This window comes from Anomaloglossus baeobatrachus, chromosome 2 (genome assembly GCF_048569485.1).
Source record: "Anomaloglossus baeobatrachus isolate aAnoBae1 chromosome 2, aAnoBae1.hap1, whole genome shotgun sequence".
NCBI classification, from domain to species: Eukaryota; Metazoa; Chordata; class Amphibia; order Anura; family Aromobatidae; genus Anomaloglossus; species Anomaloglossus baeobatrachus.
In genome coordinates this window covers 513,536,266-513,556,294 of record NC_134354.1, presented here as the reverse complement: position 1 = coordinate 513,556,294, position 20,029 = coordinate 513,536,266, and positions in this window count along the sequence as shown.

The following is a 20,029-nucleotide window of genomic DNA, read 5'->3' as shown; positions in this document are numbered from 1 at the left end:
ATGACGGGGGCGGGTGCTATCGCTCGTGACATCGCTAGCAATCGCTAGCGATGTCGCAGCGTGGAAAGCACCCTTGAGGCTTCACAAAGTGGGGAGACACCCGAATATCCTATGTCCTGGATGCCAAGAGTAACCCTCAGCCAACATCCTGCATATGATATGAGACTGCTATTTTATATAAACATTTTGGAGGAAAGTCACTGATATACCAATAAAAGTGGAGCCCAAGTGTATAGCATTGAGATTTTAGTTTAGATGTGGCCCTACCATACAAGAATATTTCTTAAGGACACATTGTTTATGGCTATGAATATTGTCATTAGGTGCATAAATAAATGGAAAAATATCAAAATTGTAGTTATTAATGAGACATTTGTAGATATCTAAGCTGCCGCCCCACCACCGTGCGGAGCTGCCGCCCCACCACCGTGCGGAGCTGCCGCCCCACCACCGTGCGGAGCTGCCGCCCCACCACCGTGCGGAGCTGCCGCCCCACCACCGTGCGGAGCTGCCGCCCCACCTACACCCCACCTACTGTCTCCTCCCCAAAATCCTTTAGGATGTAAGCCCGCAAGGGCAGGGCCCTCTTCCCTCTGTACCAGTCTGTCTATTGTAACTTGTATATGTATTCTGTATGTAACCCCCTCATGTACAGCACCATGGAATTAATGGTGCTCTATAAATAAACAATAATAATAATAAAAAAAAATAATAATAATAATATCTAAATGGCATTCACTGACAACTTGCACAAAGTGTAGGGCGTATAATGCCAGTCTCCTGTCATGCTTTCCTTTTGCTATTCAATAATTGAGGTTGCTTTTTACTTTTTCCCTAATTAGCCGCTTGGGGGTAATGGTTTTGTGAGGTTTTGAACATGTTTTATTACATGTATTTTTATCACGTTTTAGGTGCTGCATTTTTTGTTTCCTCTTTGTATGTCATGTTTTAAATTAAGCTGCTTTGTGTTTGATATTCCTGGTATTTGGCTTTAACAACTTTATAGATAATCATGTGTAGGTTACATGCGTTTTAGTGCATTTCTGAAGTGGAAATTAACTAAAGACACATTAAAAAATATCACCTGTGGAATTTCTGCATCTTATGCTATTATATGGGGAAAATCCACACATAAAAATCTGCATACCCACAAGAGCAATTGCCATGTTGCAAACTTTAAACATGCCCCACATTAAAACGGCATAACAAATTGTCCATTTTCTCTTTTTAACCCTTGCGTAAATGATAAATTTGGTGCTAAAATATATTTTGAGTTGAGTAAATTGAATCCATTTTCTTCTATTATCCATTGTGAAAATTACAAATTTGGGACTAAAACATTTTAGCAGAAAAAAAGTAATTTTTTGTTTTCAAATCTACATTTTAAAATGTTCTGTGAAGCATCTATGGGTTCATCATACTCAACACCCACATAGATGATAGATGAATTCCTTGTGGCTCTAGTTTCCAAAATGGGATAACTTGAGGGGATTTCTACTGTTTAGGCATCTGATGAGCTCTGCAAATGCGACAGAGTACCCGCAATCTATTTTCGTGTTCCAAAATCCAAAGGTTGCGCCTTCCCTTCCGAGCCCTGCCAATTGTTCAGAGGTTTTTGACAACATGTTGAGTATCAAAGCACTCACAAGAAATTCAGTGACAAATTGGGTGGTCCAATTTGCCATGCTATTGCTAGTAAAAATTTAAAAACTGGGGAAAATTATTTTTTTGTTTACATTTCACTTTGCATTAATTCTTGTGTAGCACCTGAAAGGTTAGAAAAAATTCCTGACAGCACTTTTGACGTATTTGAGGGGTGCAGTTTTTAAAATTATATCACTTTTATGGAGCTCCCACTATATAGGCTCCTCGAAGTCCAACTAAATCTGAATAGGTCCCCAAAGAAACAGATTTTGAAAATTTCTTGAAAAAATGAGAAATCACTGGTAAATTTAACCCTTCTATCTCCCAAATAAAATAAAATTACTTTTAAAAAATGATGCAGATGTCATTTAGACATAAGGGAAATGTTAATTACTAAATATTTTGTAGAGCATAATTAACTGGTTTAAGGATATAAAATTTAAAAGTTTGAAAATTGCTACATTTTCTAAATTTTTGATAGAATTCCAATATTTTCACACAAAAAATTGAAAAAATATCATCCTAAATTTACAACTAATATAAAGTACAATATGTCACTAAGAAACAGACTCAGAATCCATGGGATATATTGAAGTGTTCCAAAGTTATTACATCATAAAGTGACAATGGTCAGATTTCCAAAATATGGCCTGGTCATTAAGATAAAAATTGTCTCTGCCACTAAAGGGTTATTTTTACCCGACATGTGGTGTAATAGTATGTCACATGTTGGGTGCCAGTATATAGAGGAGGCTCATGAGATGCACTGCTCCATACCTGGGAGATGCAGGTTCTACTACACAGCAGCATCTGCCTACAAAAGTAAAGAGCAAAATATTTTAAAAAATATGAAAATAATAAAGAAAATATAAAAATTCATATCACTCCCCCTTTTTCCCATTTAATAATAAATGAATAAAAAAAAGAATATTTGGTATTGCCACATTTGTAATAGTCCAATGCATTAATATATACATTTTTTAAAGTGAAAGGTAAACACTATAAAGTAAAAAATGGAAACACCACTATAATTTTTTAGGTTGTAACTAGACTTGAGTGAGTACTTAACTATTCGTACTCATTATACTCATAACGAGTACTGTCTAATACTTGCGTATTTGTTCCGAATAGTGTGTGCAATGCAAGTCAATGGGGAAAAACTCGCAAAGTAAAGTAACTATTCGTGCAAGTAGAAAATATTGCGGCATTCGGGTAACTCGTTACTTTGTGAGTTTTCCCCATTGACTTGCATTGCATATGCTATTCAGAATGAATACGCGAGTATTAGAAAGTACATGTTATGAGTATAGCAAGTACGAATAGTTAAGTACTCCTCAACTCTAGTTGCCACACCACTCTAAAAAACAAACAAGAAAAAAACGAACAAAATGTCTTTTTTTCTCGCAAAAAACAAGTCCCCACACAGTTCTATTGACAGAAAAATTAAAAAGCCACAGGTCTCAGAATAAGGTGACCAAACTAAAAAAATGTCATATATTTAGGAAAAAAATTCTGCATTTAAATTAAAAAAATCGACTTCTACTGCACAATGAACACCGTAAAAAAAATTGGCAGAATGGCATTTTATTTGCCATTTAACCACACTTTCCCCGTTATTAACTACATTTTATACCAAGATAAATTCAAAATTACAAGTCATGCTGCAAAAACAACAAGCCTTCCTATAGATGTATATGTGGTAAAAAATCAGAAGCAGTAAACCGAAAATACCTCTGAGTCATGAACGGGTTAACCAGGTTTTAGTTCTGGTTCCATTATTGTGTTATATTTCAGGAGCTGATTTTTTAGCCTTGTTTATTATTACTGTGTAATTAGATTGTTTTCACATCAGACACCGCACAGGTATAATTTACAAGTGTGTTAATTGATATTTTCCACTAACTTGTGTAATGTAATCAATACCAAGTGCACCAGTTAATAAAAGCCACAATCTGCACGATTTAGGACACAATACATATTGGTAACTCAGGGATTTGTATTAAACACTAAAAGAAAACATAGAAAAATTTCCTATTGACAAAGGATCATCTAGAGGTGAGGCTCCAGGGAAATGGTTACAATAAACCAAATGTCTCGGCATTTTTACGGGACACAACAAAAAGGTGCAGTTCACAGTCTTTAGATGCACATTGGGCGGGGGTTTTCATGAAATCACTTTGTTTGGACAGATAAACAGGCTTACTGCACAAAAAAAGGAAGGAAAAAATACACAGATATAATAATGATGATGATAATAATAATAATAATAATAAAGTTTATTTTTATAGTGCCAACATATTGCGCAGCATTTTACAATCCCGTGGGGGCTTGTACAGACAAAAACAAAACATAATATCACATAGTTCAGCAGCTACAGTAGAAGAGAACGAGGGCCCTGCTTAAAAGCTTACAATCTATGGGGAAATAGGGGGACAGAAAAGGTAAAACATGCTTGTAGTATCTGGTCTGGCCATCGTTATGATAATTTATTGATTTCATATAATGATGAATGATCTGGCCATTAGACACCAACCTTTTAGGTGCACTTACGTGCTATTGATGTATGGATGATGTGAGGACAGAAATAGGAGGGAGAAGGTTATGAATAGCATTTAGAAGGTGGGACAGTGGAGAGTTAGGTTAGTAAGTTATGATCATAAGCTTGTCTGAAGAGATGTGTTTTAATGCACGCTTAAAGACTTGGGGGTTGGATTTTAGTCGCATTCTTTGGGGTAGTGCATTCCAGAAAATTGGTGCAGCACGGGAAAAGTCTTGGAGACGGAGGTGTGAGGTTCGTGTTATGGACGATGTTGGTCTAAGTTCCTTTGCAAAATGAAGGGGGCGGGTAGGATGATAGAGAGAGATGAGGGATTAGATATATGGTGGTGCAGAGCTGTGGAGAGCTTTGTGGGTGAGAGATATGAGTTTGTATTGTATTCTGTAGCTGTTAGGTAGCCAGTGTAGTGACTGGCACAAGGTGGAGGCATCAGTGAAGCGGCTGGCAGGAATATGACCCATTCAAGATGGATTGGAGAAAGTTTGGTCAGAGAAAGACCGATTAGTAAAGAGTTGCAATAGCCCAGACAAAAATGAATAAGTAAAAACATCTCATTTCATTATTGTCATTTAAGGCACTCAATTCAACTCAAAAAACTTCCTGTGGGAAAACCACCCAAAAGAAAGTAATGACTTCAGAAGAATCTATTTCTTATAGAGGAATAGTTCTTTTTATTTAAAAAATTGAAACTTTTTTATTAACACTTCAGTTAAAAATTACAAGTTGTCAAACAATGGAGCCTCCAATGCACACACACAAGGAGGCTGCTGAGAGGGTATGCAGAGAAAATTATCCAAAAACAATTATACACGTGACACCAGCAGTTATATGAGTCAACTGACAGAGATCCCTGTTGTGGTATGGGTAGCCAGGGTGTAAATTCACTCCAAGTATAATAAGGGGATAAATCCACAAAATTAACCCACCAGATACACTGCCTGCCAGTGACCCATTAGCACTAAACTACCTGCCATGCTAAAATACAGGTGCTCCTATAATTAAATGAATGCAAAGCTGCATACCTGGACGTAACCAGATGGATGAATAGCTCCCAGCTCGCCTCACAAGCTGACGCGCGTTTCATTCACGTGAGTTCCTCAGGGGTTTTATACTGCCATGGATTAGCTAATAGGATCCTGCTGGGGCCTAATGACGCATGCACTGTGGCCGTGTAGTATGGTGCTGTAATCACCTGATCTGTCCCTCATCATGTGACCGCTGACTTCCAGGCGGTGAGACGCAGACCAGCAGCGCTGTCATGGAAACAGACGGTGGTGCGTGTCAGTTCCTCTAATTGCCCAGAATCCGGAAGTCAGAGCGAGGACCATGGCATACAGCGCACCACAGCAATAGGAAAAATAGAATCAAGGTATCCCCAGAATAAGGCAGGCCATATTAACTACCATTACATTAGAAGGTGATGCATATGCGTATTTACAAACTGTAATATAGACATTAAATTGGTCCTAAACCATAAAGTGAGTAATCTAGATATACAGTGGAACCTTGGTTAATGAGAACAATTCGTTCTGGGAGTGTGCTTGTTAACCAAGTTACTCGTTCAGCAAAGCAAGATTTCCCATAGGAAATCATTGTAATGCAAACAATTAGTTCCACACCTTGTTAAATCTCCCATCCTGGTCCTCTATTGTGCCATTCCACACACATTCAAACATGCACAAACACGCACAAACACGCACAAACACATACAAGCATACACACACACACATAATATGCTCACCTTACCTTCCGTTCCATCGCCGGCCTGCTTGATCTTTTAGTTCACCGGTACGGGCTGTGTATCGGGTAACCAAGGCGACCGATGCGGGACCTTCAGCTCCCAGCGCGCTGACGTCAAAGGCAGGAGCCGCTTGCCTCTGATTGGCCAGCGCGCTGCCTTTGAGTAGCGCCTGAAAGGGGAAGTTCCTCCCTCGTCGCCGATGGTTACCGGATACACATCCTGTAGCGGCGAACTAGAAGAACCATGAGGCCGGCAATGGAATGGAAGGTAAGGTGAGCATAATGTGTACCTTCCGTTCCATCGTCGGCCTCCTGGGTCTTGTAGTCCGCAGGTACAGCATGTGTATCGGTCGCAATGGTTACCCGATACATGCAAGTTCCAGGAGGCCGGCAAGGGAACGGAAGGTAAGGTGAGCATAATATGTGTGTGCATGCGTGCGTGTTTGTGTGTGTTTGTGCGTGCTTGTGTGTGTTTCTGTGGACTGCAAGAGCGGGTTAGAGCGCGATGGATGTACGGAACCGGAAGTGTGTGCGGTGAGTATTTTGCTCGTACAGCAAAGCTTTCTCGTAAATCGAGTTAGAAATTTACAGCAAGCTTTGCTCATTAGGCGAAATACTCGCTAACTGGGTTACTCGTTAAGCGAGGTTCCACTGTATATACATTCTCAAAATATTAAAAATAACATTATCATTACACTACACCCATATTATAAAAATTAGACTAAATAGATATTAAAATCTCATTAGGAACCAAATAATAAAATATTGACTATACACTATGAAATAAATACTACCATAGATTATACTACTACCATAATACTACCAAATTATACACAATAATGTGAATATATGTATAACCATGATTAAGTGATAAAACTACCATATAAAAGTATGAATGTGAAAAAAAAAATAATTAACTTTAGAGGGAGTGAATAAAAATCATGTTATTGAAACATAATAGCTGTATGTGAGTGTAAAAAATAATGAACACTAGAGAGAGGAAATAACAAATCATATTATAAAAACATGATCCCTGTATATAAGTGTATAGTGCTGATAAAAAATTGTACTATAAAAAGGTGCAAGTGCAAACCATAAGTCTATAATTAACACAAAGACTAGTCATAGAAACCATAATTTTAAATGCAATCCCAACTACAATTCAAATAATTTTCTCCTCTTGATTGTAGGGTCTCCCATTGATGTTTACTTCTGGATCACCTCCACCAGTCATATCTTCCCACATCCGAACCAAGGTCCTCATATCTCTCCACACAGTAAGTATAATAGCAGCAATTGTCAAGTTCTAATAAAAAAACAACTAAATTAGTACCAATATTAAAAACACATAATTATGAAAACAATGCTAAAAATTACCCGCCCTCCTTAAAAGAACCTAGCCACAAACATTAATTATAAGAAGCATTAAATCCAAAACTCTCATTAAGCTCAAATGGAACAATGCTATTCAATCTAAAAATGCACTTACTTTCTAATTGGCCCAAACTCCTGCCAATGTTGCCTCCTCTAATACCCAAACTAACTTTGTCAATACCTCGTACTTTCAACAAGTTTGGGTTACAGTTGTGATAGTAGAAGAAATGTCTTGCCAGAGTTTTCAGTTGGGAAGGGTCCTCCACACTACTCCCCTTCTCAATATCTCGTACATGTTCCCTTCTGCGGACTTTAAATTCTCTTGATGTCAGCCCAATAAATATATATATTTCTACATGGGCATTCCGCCAAATATAGAACCCCTTTTGAAAGTCCTTGAGCCGTTAGAATTCTGAAAGTTTTTACTTTTCCCCGTACTCAAACAGGCCTTACATTGCCCACATAGATAGAAGCCTTTCACACTCATCCAATTTTCCTTAAGGCCCCGTCACACTAAATAACATCGCTAGCAACATCGCTGCTAACGAACAACTTTTGTGACGTTGCTAGCGATGTTGCTGTGTGTGACATCCAGCAACAACCTGGCCCCTGCTGTGAGGTCGTTGGTTGTTGCTGAATGTCCTGGGCCATTTTTTAGTTGTTGCTGTCCCGCTGTGAAGCACAGATCGCTGTGTGTGACAGTGAGACAGCAACAACTAAATGTGCAGGCAGCAGGAGCCGGCTTCTGCAGAGGCTGGTAACCAATGTAAACATCGGGTAACCAAGAAGCCCTGTCCTTGGTTACCCGATATTTACCTTTGATACCAGCCTCCGCCGCTCTCACTGCCTGTGCTGCCGGCTCCTGCTGTGTGCACATGTAGCTGCAGGACACATCGGGTTAATTAACCCGATGTGTGCTGTAACTAGGAGAGCAAGGAGCCAGCGCTAAGCATTGTGCGCTGCTCCCTGCTCTGTGCACATGTAGCTGCAGCACACATCGGGAAATTAACCCCATGTGTGCTGTAACTAGGAGAGCAGGGAGCCAGCGCTAAGCAGTGTGCGCTGCTCCCTGCTCTGTGCACATTTAGCTGCAGCACACATCGGGAAATTAACCCCATGTGTGCTGTAACTAGGAGAGCAAGGAGCCAGCGCTAAGCAGTGTGCGCTGCTCCCTGCTCTGTGCACATTTAGCTGCAGCACACATCGGGAAATTAACCCCATGTGTGCTGTAACTAGGAGAGCAAGGAGCCAGCGCTAAGCAGTGTGCGCTGCTCCCTGCTCTGTGCACATTTAGCTGCAGCACACATCGTGTAATTAACCTGATGTGTGCTGTAACTACGAGAGCAGGGAGCCAGCGCTCAGTGTGCGCTGCTCCCTGCTCTCTGCACATGTAGCTCCGTGCGGTGGTAACCAAGGTAAATATCGGGTTGGTTACCCGATATTTACCTTAGTTACCAAGCGCAGCAGCTTCCACGCGGCGCTGGGGGCTTGTCACTGGTTGCTAGTGAGCTCACCAGCAACTTGTGTAGCCACGCTCCAGCGATCCCTGCCAGGTCAGGTTGCTGGTGGGATCGCTGGAGCGTTGCAGTGTGACATCTCACCAGCAACCTCCTAGCAACTTACCAGCGATCCCTATCGTTGTTGGGATCGCTGGTAAGTTGCTTAGTGTGACTGGACCTTTAGTCCTCTTGGAATCTGGGTTAAAGTGACTATGCACCAGAATATCCTTGAGATTGTTTGATCTACATGCTGTTATCAAATGGGTTTCTGGAAGACATTTATTCAAGATAGGGTCACTTTTAAGAATGCCCCAGTGTGTCTTTATGATCTTGACTACGTCTCCCCATTGTTTGTTATAGGTAGTGATGAGGCGAACACCATTTTCCTTAATTTTTGTGTCATTATTAGCTCTCTTTTTATACAGCAACTCGTTTCTCGGTGTATTTTTAGCTCTTACATAAATGAAAAAAACCGTCAGCTATGTAACGCTTCCATTGTTGTACCTTGGATGGGGCTGCATGAGAAGATATCCCTTTCCCAAGCACCAAAAAATAAATTAGAATATGACGAGGCGCATGCAGCCCCCATCACAGTACCCTGCAGCTGTAAATATATTTGATTACCAAATACAAAACAATTGTGGGTCAGAACAAACTCCAATAGAATCAAAATTAACTCTGCCATCTTGGGATCCATATTGTTAGAGTGCAGAAATCAGGCAATAGCTTTCAGCCCATCAGGATGTCTAATGGAGGTATAAAGCAACTCAATGTCTGCAGTAACCATAATGGAACTTTCTGTTAGTTGCATCCGATCCAATCTTTGTACGGTTTTCGTAGTATCCCTTATAAATGATAGTAAGGTGGTAACTAGCGGCTTAAGATAATGGTCTATAAAAAGACAAATCCTCTCACAAAGTCCCTCGTTCCCCAAGACTATTGGTCTTCTAAGGGGATCACCAATATTTTTGTGAATTTTAGGGATAATATTAAAAGTTGAGAGTTTGGGATTAAGATCTCGGATTGTTTTCACTACTTCTTTAGGAATGTTTTTTTCTTTGCATGCTTTCTATATTCTACATTCTTTCTAGTATATCCACCAAAGACGCCTATAATTTTGATAATGAATTAGATGAAGCTTCCTATGACAATTAGTATTATTTAGCAGCTTATTACCTTCCTGAATATACATCTTTTTGGGCCAAATCACCAGGTTGCCACCTTTGTCCGCTGGCTTAAATACAAAATCTCCACACTCCGGCAACTCCTTAATAGCTTTTCTTTCTCCACAATTCAAATTGTGTCTCCAGTTATTGCTCAATGCTAATTTCTTAATCTCCTCGGACACTAATCTAGTAAATATGTCCACCACTGGGCATATACTCAAAGATGGATTTTTGATTTATAAAAAATATCCTTAGGAAATTGACTCACCTCCATCCTAGATTCGTTTTCTTCCAAAAAAGATTCCAGAACCCTCAATGCTGCAATTTCTTCCTTGGTCATTAAATCCTCCTTGATGTCATTTTTATGATGTAATTCCTTCAGGATGACCTTCCTTGCGAATAAATGGACATTCTTAATTGTTAAGAATGGATCTAAGGACCGGGAAAGAGAAAACATTAGCCCTTTGTTCAAAACACTAATCTGTGCTTCCGTTAGGATGTGTGTGGAAAGATTGATTACCTTGTTCCGATCCTTATTCTGTTTATTTCTTCCACCTTCCCATTCAGGTGAATACTGAGTCTTCCTTTTGCCAGCATATCTAGTTATGGGTCTAGTTTCCTCACTCACATTTTGTTCACCCATAGCTATAACACTATAATTTCTCGAAGCTGTTGAGGAAACCGATCCGCTTCTATATTTATGTGGTTTCTTAGAAGTGTCCTTAAACTACCATCTATAGATTCTGTTGTTTTCATAATCAGTAACATCCCTCGTAAACTTCTTAATTTTTATTTGACTTATTTTTTCTCCCATTTTTCCATTTTAGTCTCAATCTCCTTAGTACATTTACCAAGGGCTTCTTTAGAGAAATCTGTGTGCAGACTCTTTTCAATCCTCTCAATTTCATCGTCTAGCATTTTCAATGTATGAGTGTTATATTCATTAATAATTTTAATAAAATAGAAAGAGCAAGAGGCTTGTGAGGCGAGCTGGGAGCTATTCATCCATCTGGTTATGTCCAGGTATGCAGCTTTGCATTCATTTAATTATAGGGTCACCTGTATTTTATCACGGCAGGTAGTTTAATGCTAATGGGTCACTGGCAGGCAGTGTATTATTTGGTGGGTTAATTTTGTGGATTTATCCCTTTATTATACTTGGAGTGTATTTACACCCTGGCTACCCATAGCACACCAGGGATCTCTGTCAGTTGACTCATATAATTGTGCTGGTGTCACGTAATGGATTGTTTTTGGATAATTTTCTCTGCATACCCTCTCAGCAGCCTCCTTGTGTGTATGTGTGTGTGTGTGTGTGTGTGTGTGTGTGTGTGTGTGTGTGTGCATTTTGCATTGAAGGCTCCATTATTTTACTAATTGTAATTTTTAACTGAAGTGTTAATAAAAAAATTTCAAATTTTTTAAATATAAAAAACTATCCCTCTATAAGAAATAGATTCTTCTAAAGTCATTATTTTTTTTCTGGCTGGTTTTCCCACAGGATGTTTTTTGAGTTGAAAAGAATGAATAAGTGCGACAGTAAGGGTTCTTGCAGTTTCGAAGGTGAGAAACAGTCGGATTCTGGAGATGTTTTTAAGATGCAGATGACATGTGATAGTGAGTGATTGTGTATGGGGAATGAAGGAAAGTTCTGAGTCAAATATAACCCCAAGACAGCGAGCATGCCGCTGGGAGTAATGATTAAATCATCGAAGGTAATTGAGATGTCGGGTATAGGTTGGTCAGTGGAGGGAGGAAACACAAGAAACTCAGTTTTGGAGAGATTCAGTTTCAGATACAGAGAAGACATGTTTGAGAGCCATCAGACAGACAATCCCTGGTATTTCGTAATAAAGCAAGGGTGAAGTTTGGGGATGATGTGTATAATTGGGTATCACTAGCATAGAGATGATACTGGAAACCAAATCTGCTGATGGTTTGTCCAATAGGGCAGTGTATAAAGAGAAAAGGAGGAACCCCGAAGGTGAGGGGGAGAGTAACGGAGCTGGCAAAGGAAACAGTGAAGGAGCGGTCAAAAAGATAGGAGAACCAGGCGAGAGCAGTGTCCTTGAGGCCAATAGAGCGGAGCATGGTGAGGAGGAGTTGATGATCCACTGTGTCAAAAACAGCTGAGAGATCTAAGAGAAACAATAGGGAATAGTGGCCATTTGATTTTGCTGTTACTAGATCATTGGAAACTTTGGTGAGGGCCGTTTCGGTGGAGTTCAAAAAGCGGAAACCAGATTGAGAGGGATTGAGAAGTGAGTTTTCAGATAGATAGTGGATTAGCCGAGAGTGGACCAGGCGTTCCAGGAGCTTAGAGATAAAGGGAAGATTAGAGACCGGTCTGTAGTTAGTAGCACAGTTTTGGTTGAGGGAAGATTTTTTTAAGTAGAGGGGTTATGATGGCATGTTTAAATGATGAAAGAAAGGTACCCGATGAAAGAGAGAGGTTAAGCATTTTTGTTAGATAGGTAGTAACAGCTGGGGTGAGAGCCTGAAGGAGATGTGCGGGAATAGGGTCACTGGTGCAGATTGTCGGGCGAGAAGAAGCGAGGAGCCGGCTCACTTCTTCTTCTATTATAATGTGACACTGCAAAGTCTGCACAGGAGAGGGAAGAGATGGGAGCCAAGATGACTGCAAATGGTTCAATTGCAGCTGGGTATTGATAGCGATAAGTGCGGGCGTCCTGGGTGTGGAGACAGTTTTTGACACAAAAGGAGAGAAGGTTGTGGTCAGGGGGTTCAAGAGGGGAATTAGTAAAGTCATGAAGAGTGCAGAGGCGGGAGAAGACCAGGTCCAGCGTTTTTACCATCCTCATGCGTAGGAGACTTAGTGAGCTTAATGAGGCCGAAGGAGGAGGTTAAAGAAAGAAAATGAGTGGTAGATGGGGAGAGCGGGTCATCAATAAGGATGTTAAAGTCCATCATGATGAGAGTGGGAATGTCACAAGATAGAAAGTGTGGAAGCCAAGAGGCAAAGTGATCGAGGAACTGATGGGAGGAGCCTGGAGGGTGATACACAATTGCCACTCGCAGGGAAGAGTCTAATGGTGTGGACTTCAAAAGGAAACATGAGTGAGGGTACTGAGGGTGTGAGAGGGAGCAGGGCTTAGCCCACCCCAGACATGCAGACTGGCTATATACTAAGTGTTGTATTTCATTCTTGTAAAATGTGTGTGTTATGGAACACCTGGAATCACCTGGAACACAAGTGCCAGAAACACCAACACAAACCAAAATCCTACTTATCACTCCACACCAGGGGACACTGCCTAGTCAAATAAGGGGAAGGGCCACCAAGAGGGCGGAGCCTGACCAGGGAACTAGACAGCCTGGTGGGAGGGGACAGTGGTCAGTGAGTCTAGAGAGACGAGTGGTGCACAGTGAAGTGCACGGACATGCCTGAGAGCTGGGTCGTGTAACGGTGACCCGGAGGCACAGGAGAGTGGTCACCAGGGTGGGTACACCTGAGTACCGCTGGGACCAGAGCACGAACAGGGCACAGGGCCCTAGGTCAGGCGACAGTTTCAGACGGCCTGGAAAATACCTGCACAGTGAGGGGACCTGCATGGACCTCACTGACCCACAAATCCGGGGGCATCAGCAGCAAAGCAAGGATCAGGGTTCGGACACATACCTTCCTACAGGGTCCAAACTGCCCGCCGTACGGAGAAAGAGACTGCCACCGAAAAGGGACAGTCGCGCCCCCAAACGCTCCATGTTACAGGGACCCAACCACACTGAGAGTGCCGGGGACAGAGCAACCGAGTCATCAACTGGCACTGGAAGTACAGGGACCTGAAGCAGCCGTCCAAGGGTTCGGAGTGAGTAGAGACTGTTGTTTACAATCCATGGTGTGACCTCCCTTATTATTTCATCATACATCTCCCAGGCTCAGCCCTACCAGCGGAGGGCCTACCACCACATCTGCCATTAGCACCAGCCTTGGGAGTAACCACTTCAGCAGTGGCGGTTCCACAATATTAACCGCAACCCACAGGTGGCGTCACACAAATGACTTTATTCTCCCCAGTAAATAGTCCCCATTAAAAAAGCACTCAGGGCACGGGACCGGGCAACGGCCACCACCAAAGTGACATTCCCCAGCTAAACATTGCCTGGGACCGAGTACCCATTCCCTGGGTGACACACTTCTGTGTCCCAGCCCTGCTTTTCGGGGGCGAAGACGAATCGGGGTGCCGCCTGAGTGCGGCTGAAGAAAATAAACATGGCTGCTTCCGCAAGTCTGAGAGAAGCCAAGACAGCCGTGGCAGCGTGGGAGAAGAAAAAGCAGGCCCATCATGGGCGTACTTACTGCGCTCTGACACGAAAGTGTGGCCAGTCCCCGGGATGGAAGAAGACTGTGCAGCTCCCGGTGGAGTAGCTGAAGAGGAGAGCCCGCCCAATGCTGTACCGAGGAGTGCGGCGGGCAGAGGCTGGAAACAAGTGGATGCGGTGGCCGGAAAACGCCCCTCCCTTGAAGGCATGGCTGGGCAGAAGTCCCCTCCTGGAAAATAAGCCGGCACTATTGTGGGTGAGGAGACCAGGAAGAATAGAGCAAAAAGGACAGAGTTCCAGTGTTGAAACAGGCCGGGAGGCCTGGTAGTTGATAAAGCAGTCCCGCAGTTGGGACTGGTTGAAGGAAGTGCACGCCGCTGCAGTCCAGCCTGAAGGCCTACAACTGCTGCTGAAGCGCCAGGCTGGAGGGGTGAGACCAGAGGGGCCTGCTACACCGGCCGCTGTAGACACCATGGTGGCCGCCCCTGACAACAGTGAGCGAGAGAGGAGAGCAAGTGTGGAGGAGCAGTGACCACGCGGCCAGGCCTGAATCTGGGAGGCCCATGAGGCCACGGCCTGGGCGAGATGTGAAGACACTAGGCTGAAGCAGCGGAACAGGTGCAGCCTGGTCCAGTGGCTGCTGTGACCCCTGCGGCAGCCATGTCGGCAGCTGTAGCGGCCGAAAAATGTGTGGAGGAGCGTGAATCCTCCAGTCAAGAGACCCGGCCACTGGTGATTGAGACCCCAACGGGGCCCCCGGGGGTGGTACAGAGTTTCAGTGGTGCTGCCACAGCCTGGGAGACACAACTATTCCCACAAGGGGGAGTGGGTAGTTTTAGTAAGCCGACCCTTCCCCCCTTGCACCTTCAGCCACCCCCGCAGCAGGCAACAGACCCCTGTCCCCAACCCCCACCTTGAAGGTGGAGCAGGGGGACCATTCCATGATAGTGGTCCACCTGAATTGATTATAGGGACTGTTTTTTCAAAAATCGATGGACTGTCACCTGTGTCCCTTATCCAGAGCCCGCTTGAACTGTGACTCTGCCCTGCGGGCAGTACAGGGCTAATTAGGGGACTGTCAAGGTAAAAGGAAGGAGGGGGAGAACCTGGAAGATGGAAGGGCTAATTGGGCCCTGTGTCCATGGACTGTGGACCCGTGGAGCCGCCAGGTCCTGCTATGGAGAAAAGTTCCCACATTTCGGTTGCGGTTTATTTTTCCATATTGCGGTCACCTGTTTGCAACGTTTTAAGAACTGTGTCCTAGAGAAGCGGACTCAATGTACCTGAGGCTCCAGTGAATGTTTCAATTTTAGTGATTTATTGCTCAGGAAAATGGACTCTCGGGTGCTGCGACTACCAAAGCACCCGGTCGCTCATCTAACATTGGGATGACCTGGAAAGCACACTGGGATGACCTGGAAAGCACACTGGGATGAAAGGAGCAGATCAACACCTCCTCCTGGTGTGTTCTCAGGTCTGGGGGTATGTGAGAATTGTAGCCTACCATATGAGAGAGTGTCAGAATGCTGGATACAGGTTTTCATAAGAGCAAAAAGGTGAAGGGAATTGGAGAGGAAGAAGTCTTGCATGTAGAAGAGTTTGTTGCACACTGACCGTGAATTTCAGAGTGCGCAATTAAAAGGGACAGGAGAAGATGAACACTGGATATTAATAAGATTTTCAGGGTTTCTATGCGTATTCTACGTGTGAACACAGTCTAAAGGGCCATTTACACGCTGTGACATCACTAACGATATATCATCGGGGTCAAGGTGTTTGTGACGCACATCCGGCGTCGTTAGCGACATCGCAGCGTGTAACACCTATGAGTGACCTTAAACGATCGCAAAAGAGGCAAAAATCGTTGGTTTGTGATACGTCGTTCATTTACCAAAAATCGTTGTCTGGTCAGTAGCGAGGTTGATTGTCGTTCCTGCGGCAGCACAAATCGCTATTCGTGACACCGCAGGAACGAGGAACAACCTCGTACCTGTGGCCGCACGCAATGAGGAAGGAAGGAGGTGGCAGGATGTTCGTTCCGCTCATCTCCGTCACTCCGCTTATATTGGACGGCTGCCGTGTGACGTCGCTGTGACGTCGCACGAACCACCCCCTTAGAAAGGAGGCGGTTCGCCGGCCACAGCGACGTCGCAGGGAAGGTAAGTTCGTGTGACGGGTGTAAGCGATGTTGTGCGCCACGGGCAGCGATTTGCCCGTGACGCACAACAGACGGGGGTGGGTACGCTCGCTAGCAATCTCGCTAGCGAGATCGCAGCGTGTAAAGCACACTTTAGTCTTCATGCACAGAAATTCATTGGGAATCCATATCATAAATCCAGAATATGGCTGTTGCTTCTATATCAGGGGTGCAGAAAGCATGAGCATTTTGGTGATCTCTCACATGATGTCTGTTTGAAGCAATTTAGAGATCTAACATAGTGTCCTATACAGTAAGGATTTGATCACACATTGCGTTTTTGATGCTTTTTTTACATGCAATTAAATATCGCTGCAGTTTCCAGTACCAGCTAAATGAATGGGGATTTGTGAAATGTCATGCACATTATTTTTTCCTTGCTGATTTTAAAGGGGTTGTCCACTACTTTTACATTGATGGTCTATCTTTAGGATACGTCATCAATGTCTGATCAGCCAGGGTCCGACACCCGGCAATCCCGCCAATCAGCTGCTCTCGGTGACGGCTCAGTTCCGAAGGTGTCCGTCTTCTGATAGTGGCCGTATAGCGCCCCTGAAGCCATCAGGGTGCTACAAGGTTCTGCATCCCCACAAGGATGCAGGGCCTACCCCCTAGGGCCCTGGGAGACCAGTACAAGTAACAGCAAAAACCCAGGTAATCCCAGTTTTCCCCAACAATTCCCCATACAATGGTATATAGCTAGGGTCGGACCAATGGATGGCTGCCTAGAGGTGGAGCCACTCCAGTCCACAAGTTGACCAGGTGGGAGGGGCAGACTAAGGAGAGTAGTCAGGAGAGTGTCTGAGTAGGAGAGGAGTGAAGGTGGACGTGAGGAGACGTTCTGACTCGGGTTAACGGTAACCTGATATCCAGGAGAGTTGTTGCCGGTGGAGTACGGTGGAGTACTCCGGGAACTACGCACCAACGGGGTACAGGACCCTAGGACAGGAAAGTGCTCCAAGCCGACCTGTTAACATCTGCACAGCGAGGGGACCATCAAGGACCTCGCTGACCCAAAAAATCCGAAGACTCAGTAGCAAAGGGAGAATCGGGGACAGGACCAGAGACTCTAACCCCACAGGGTTCACACTACCGTCAGGCGGACAGAAGTGGACAAACCAGCGGACGGGGACCCCCAGTTGCTCTACGCCACGGGGACCAATTTACCAGAGACAGGTGCAGGGGAAGAAGGTACCAGAGTACTAAACTGGCACTGGGATGAAGGGGACCTGGAGGTGAAACCAGACGGCCTCGGGAAACCAGTTATCAGCAACCTGCAGTGAGTAAAATCCAGTCGCACTATACCTCTGTGTGGACTACCTTCTTTCGACGCCCGTCACATCACCCATCCTCTGGGGCCCGGCCCTGCTTGCGGTGGGCCTACCATCCAGGCTGCAATTAACACCAGACATTCTGCAGCGGCGGCTCCACATATATAGCCGCAACACTGCAAGTGGCGTCACGCATGAACACTAACCTAATCCCCTGTAAATACACCCCCATTACAAAAAGGGCCCAGGGCACGGAACCGGGCAACAGCCACCCCAGTGACATTCCCAAGACATATACTGCCCGGGACCGAGTACCCCATATCCCTGGGCGCGACAACCACAGCCGAGTTTTGCACATCCGTTTCTCATTCAAATCAATAGGAGGTGGATGTGCAATGCACGGCAACGGCCGCTATCAGAAGATGGAGCAGCCAGCCAGCTGAGAAACTATAAGGGAGCTCAGCCCGTTGTAGATGGGTTACAAATTGTAGTGAGAGCGATGTGTAAACTGCAGCTGACAATTTTGATGTTGGAAAACTCCTTTAAGGCTATGTGCTCACGGGCGCTCGTACCTGCGGATGTATCCGCAGGTACGAGCGCATGTTTCCCGCAGCTGCCCGCCGGCGTCCGCAGCTATTTTTAGCTGCGAGATTACAGCGGAATAGCTGCGGGAAACATGCGGACATTCATGCGAATTACCTGTGGACGTCCCGGCCTCTATCTCCATAGCGGAGGGCCGGGACATCCGCAGGTAATTCAGCATGAATAATTGACATGCAATTATACCTGCGGATGTGGACATCCACAGCATGTTCGTCAGCCGCACTTTCCGCAGCGTGGACACAGCACTCCCCATGTCGCATAGGATAACATGAGGAGTGACTGTACATGCTAAAACCTGCGGATTTATCTGGAAAATCCAGATAAATCCGCATGTTTTCCGCGGCAAAATCCGCAGATGCAAGCTCCGGTGAGCACATTGCCTTAAGGCCGTGTCCGTGCTTTCCATTCCCACCTGCGTTTCAGCTGCTTTTTAGGTCCGTTTTGAACTGCAGCGTTTTCATGCCAAAATGCATGCTTTTTGATTTCCCAGCAAAGTCTATGGAAAATGGGGATTTCTAGTCCGCACTTTGCGTTTCGAAACGCAGCGTTTAATTTGCATAATTTGTGGCAAAAACCATGCGTTCAAAGAAGCAGCATGTCAATTGTTTTTGCCATTTGGGCTGCATTTTGCTAACATTGAAATCAATGAGAAGTAGCAAAAAGCAAGAAACATCAAAATTCCAGCGTTTTACCTGCTTTTTAGCTGCAGAAACAATGCGTTTTGGACTTCCAAAACGCATGCTTTTCTGACTTCAAAATAATGGAATAATATGTCCCTTTACACACACACATAGTCCGACAATTAAAATAAAGAAAATTACTTATTTATTGTTAATTTTGGCAAAAATAGTATAAAACCGCTATAATTTCATTAAATATAACTATTTTCGTTATGATTTAAATAATTGTCTTTTCTCTTTTTTCCCCTTTTTTCATAGTGTTTGTATGTTAAAACTTTATTTTGTTGTGTCTTTGTGTTCAAAACGCATCTGACTTTAGGCAATGATAAAGCAAGTAAAAAGCGCTATAAACGCAGCTAAAATGCGGTAAATACGCACGCCTATTTACCGCGTTCTGATGGACAAAAGCAACTTTGGCAAAAGCAATTTCTGCCAAAATATGCGTTTTGAACTGCAACTAGGACGACGCAAAGTGCGCATATAGCCTAAAGGTGTATTGATATCTGGTATATCAAAAGTATATACAGTACGATATACATTTCTGAACTAGGAGCGTCAAAGAAAATAGGAGACAAATCTGTAATCACAACATAAATACATAAATTATATAGATCTCTGAGACCTGATGAAGCTGATACTTACTTTGAAAATCCATGTGAGAATGCCTGTTTAATCCTCATATTAAAATGAGAATTTTATTAGTTGAGCTAGAAGCGGACTCACAAAAAGCTGATGTTAAAGAAAAGGAGGAAAACTTTCACAATAGAATTACATAGCCATTCTGACATGAATTAGTAAGTGGGATCTGTTTAACAATGATTTCTATCATTAAAGAGGTATTCCCATCTCCAAGATCCTATTCCAATATGTAGTAGGTGTAACAATAAGAATATCAGCAAATCCCTCCAATTAGAAATGTAGTATAGTTCTCCTCATAAAGCCAGGTCCGTTACCTCATGTGCAGGGCATTGTAAGTTAGGTATCCATAGTTACAACCAGGAGCAACTAACTAATTGT